Genomic DNA, 5,000 nt, shown 5'->3' on the forward strand with positions numbered 1-5,000 from the left:
TATTATTATTATTATTATTATTATATCATTATTATTATCATTATCATTATTATTATTATTATTATTATATTATTATTATTATTATTATTACTATTAAGACGGTGAGCTGGCAGAATCGTTAGCGTACCGGGCGAAAGGCTTACCGGCTTTTCGCCCGGCTCTTGTTCTGAGTTCAAATTCCACCGAGATCGAATTTTCTGTTCATCGTTTCGGAATCGCTAAAATAAGAAAATATTCGAACACTAGTACCGATGGTACTTACTATTCAAAAATTTTTACTTTTGATATTGTTACTGTTGGCGTTGACGTTAACGTTGTTGCTGCTATCTTTGCTGTTTTATTCTATGTTCCTCAATGTCGCTTGGTTTAATTCTCGTGAAAAACTACTGAATATGCTTTATGTGCATGTGTTATAGACTTAATAGAAATAGGCTTATTAGAGTACCTCGCCTCTGTCATAGCGGTGGATATACAGGGATGAAACAAGACGCCTACGAAAGAGACTCACACATTATTACATACGCGGCGGGTCAGGTGGGAGAATCACGAGATTCATTCATTTCGAACGTATGAATGGTTAAGCTTCCATGAAAAGTTCGTACGTGAATGAACAGTCTAGGAATTCATAAGCTGCGCACACTTATACATACACATGCCGCATAGAGATACATACACACACAGTGCACACTCTAGCACATACACACAAAGAAACAAGAAGCGTACACATATTCACAAACTTACATACGCACATACATCCGTATACACATAACTGAACAAATATATATATATATATATATATTATTTACATGAACACAAATACATACATATATATATGTGTGTGTGTGTAATTATTATTCTTAAAACTGATTATCATTTAACCAATGATAATCAGTTTTGGTCAGTCATGCCATTGTCGGCAATCCGATGATGACTTAACTAGGCCAAACTTCGAAGTCACTATCAACAGTATTCTTGTCTAATACAAGGCGGAGAGCTAGCAGAATGGTCAGCACACTGGGCGAAATGCTTAACGGTATTTCGTCTGCCGTTACGTTCAGAGTTCAAATTCCGCAGAGGTCGACTTTGCCTTTCATCCTTTCGGGGGTCGATAAAATTAAGTACCAGTTACGCACTGGGGTCAATGTAATCGACTTAATCCGTTTGTCTGTCCTTGTTTGTCCCCTCTGTGTTTAGCCCCTTGTGAGAAATAAAGAAATAAGAAACGTTAGCAAGCCAGGCGAAATGCTTAGCGGTGTGCTAACATTTCTGCCAGCTCGCCGCCTTCGGAACCGATCTCCACCATTTTGTTCTACGTTCACCAATTTTTTCAGTATGTTTAAGTATGTTCTTTTCTCTTTTCATAAGACCCAAGAGTTTTAGTTGTGGATATTGATGATTATATCAACTCAAGTGTTCAACTGGTACCTATTTTATTGAGCCCCAAAAAGATGTAAATCAAGGTCTACCTCGTCAGAATTTGAACTCAGAACGTGTAGAGACAAAGAAATGCCGCTAAGCATTTGTCCATGATGCTAATGATTCAGTCAACTCACCGCTTTGATAATCCTTTCTGCTATATGTATGAGGCCTGAATCTTTAGGGGAGGGGTCAGTCGGTTAGATCGACCCTCCCCGATACATTACTGATACTTAATTTATCGACACCCGGTGGAATTTGAACTCAGAACGTACTGACGGACGAAATGTCATTAAGTACTTTGCCTGGCATGCTAGCGATTCAGCCAACTCACCTCCTGATAAATAATAATAATAATAATAATAATAATAATAATAATAATAATAATAATAATAATAATAATAATGATGATGATGATGATAATAAATAATAATAATAATAATAATAATAATAAATAATAATAATAATAATAATAATAATAACAATAATTTCTGCTACTTATTTCATTGACCCCGTGAGAATAAAGCAAAGTCGACTTCAGCAGAGTTTGAACTCAGAACACAAAAGAGAAGAAATGCCACTGAGACTTTTGTCCGGCGCCGTAACACTTCGGCCAGCTCACCGAATTAGTTGAAGGAGCAGGTATCTTAGTTCCTCAATAGCAAAACCTGTGTTCCTAACTAGACTTTGGCCACGACAGGAAAATAGGGCCATCTAACAGCATTTTACGCCCAGGGTCAAATCAGTGCGCTATGTCCCGAGAATATTTATTGGATCTTTTCGGTTTGAACGGTAGTTTTTAACATAATTTCTAAGTAACTAAAAAATTTTAAACTTCGTATACTGGTAGAATGTGTTTATAAAACATCTTTTTCTCTTGACTTTACTGAGAAAATTCTATAGTTTGTAATTTATTTGTTGTTTTTTTTCTTCAATTTCTGCAATTTCAACCAATCACTGACGTCTATTGAGGTAAAAAAATCATTCTGTGCCGTATGAATATGTCCCTCGTTTAAGAAACAGATTGGGTTTATTTACATTTGTGAAGTAAAAAAGATACCCTTCCCCCACCCCTAACCCTAACCCTAAAACAGATTGAAATGCAATAGATCGATACTAGGGTCATAATTATGGGTGACAATTTCATGTGACACCGTTAGAAAAAAACTGCCGTTCAAACCGAAAAGGTCCTATTTATTTATTGACGGATAACCACAGTAAACATTAAATTAAATGTGTCTTCCTAGGTCCGTGAGGACACCCGGGCATCTAGCCATTTTGCTTTGAGACTGTAATGCATAACAAGGAATTTCATTAGAACAGTGTTGAGTTTATATAACAGAGAGAGAGAGAGAGAGAGAGAGAGATTGTAGCCCTGTGTATATGACTGTAGCCCTGTGTGAATATGAATGTGTATCTGTACGTCTGCGCGAGCGCATGTATGTTTTTTTGTTTTTTTATCTGCTCTTGACTCTTTACTCTTTTTCTCTTTTACTTGTTTCAGTCATTTGACTGCGGCCGTGCTGGAGCACCGCCTTTAGTCGAGCAAATCGACCCCGGGACTTATTCTTTGTAAGCCCAGTACTTATTCTATTGGTCTCTTTTGCCGAACCGCTAAGTGACGGGGACGTAAACACACCAGCATCGGTGGTTGTCAAGCAATGCTAGGGGGAGACAAACACAAGACACGCAAACACATACACACACATACATATATATATATATATATATATATATATATATACGACAGGCTTCTTTCAGTTTCCGTCTACCAAATCCACTCACAAGGCATTGGTCGGCCCGGGGCTATAGCAGAAGACACTTGCCCAAGATGCCACGCAGTGGGACTGAACCCGGAACCATGTGGTTGGTTAGCAAGCTACTTACCACACAGCCACTCCTGCGACTATATGTATTTTCTATTGATAAATGGCTTCACCGAAAGTGAAAGTTCGCTGGTGGTAAAAATAAGTTTAATACGAATAAATCAGGCAAGAGCTTCAAACAATGTAGGCCGATCGGTTATTATGGCTGATGTACAATCTAAGGCAAGGTCAGTGTAAATATAAATATACGAAAACGAGGCTTAGATTTATTGGCCAAACAGAAAAGTATTGTGTAGCTTAGAAGGGCCATAAATATGATATAAAAGAGAAAACGGCTTACGCACACCATAGCCATATATATATATGTGTGTGTATATATATATATTTTTATATATATATATTATATATATATATATATATATATATATATATATATATATATATATATATATATATTATATATATTCTATATATATATATATATAATATATGCATATGCATATATATATATATTTATGTATATAAATGTATATATATATGTAAGTATGTGTATATATATATGTATATATATATATATATAATGTATAATGTATATATATATGCATGCATATATATATACGTATATATGTATGTGTATATGTATATGTATATGCATTATATATATATGCAGACATACATGCTTATGCATACACTCACACACATATATTATATATAATAATGTGAAAGTGATATAACACATACGTTATATTATATATTATATGTGTGTGTGTGTGTATATATATATAATACATATATATATATATAATATATATATTATATATATATATATATATATATATATGCTTATATGTGTGTGTGTCTGTGTGTGTTTTATATATATAATATACATATATAGATAGATATATAGTAGATAGATAGATAGATAGATAGATAGATAGATAGATAGATAGATAATAGATAGATAGATAGATAGATAGATAATGTGAAAATGATATAACGGAATAAAAAAGAAAATTTTCATTTCAAGAATTTACACGTATTTATGCGTGCATGCGTGTGTGTGTGTGCATTCATATACATATAGTTATATAAATAGATATAGATATTGCCAGATACGTGCAGAAAAAATATTTCTCTGGTTTGAAAACTTAGGTTCCCACAAATATTGCTGTACACTGGGATCGTCATACGGCCAATAAATCACGCTCACCAGTTGTATTTCACTTCAGTTTTAAATTGTCAACTAATTACTGGTTTGTCAAACTGCTCTCGTCACACTACGTGACATTATCAATGACAATGTATTGCCCTTCAGACAGGCTCTTTTCATTTGTCACAAGCCAAACATTTTTTCCTTTTGTTCCTTGTTCAACTGACGATTAGCAATTTATTTTTGTTCTGTTGTTGTTGATGTTGTGGCTGCTGCTATCGTTATCGTTGCTGTTGTTGTTCCTGCTCCTGTTATTGTTGCTGTTGATGTTGCTGTTGTTGTTGCTGCTAGTGGTATTGATGCTGCGGCTGCTGTTGTTGCCGTTATTGTTTTTCTTGTTGCTGCCACTACTTCTGTTGTTGTTGTTCCTGCTGCTGCAGTTGTTGTTAAGATAAATTAGCCGTATCCAAACCCTGGATGATTAAGGGATTAGATGAGCGCTGATGAGAGGGAAACAACTCCCGAAATTTGCATATACGTCCATTGGTCTTTTTTTTTTCATCTTCGATCTCTTTGCTTGTTTACATCTGATGCCTCGTATACAAAAT

The sequence above is a fragment of the Octopus sinensis genome, unplaced genomic scaffold (genome assembly GCF_006345805.1).
Source record: "Octopus sinensis unplaced genomic scaffold, ASM634580v1 Contig13443, whole genome shotgun sequence".
Taxonomy (NCBI): Eukaryota; Metazoa; Mollusca; class Cephalopoda; order Octopoda; family Octopodidae; genus Octopus; species Octopus sinensis.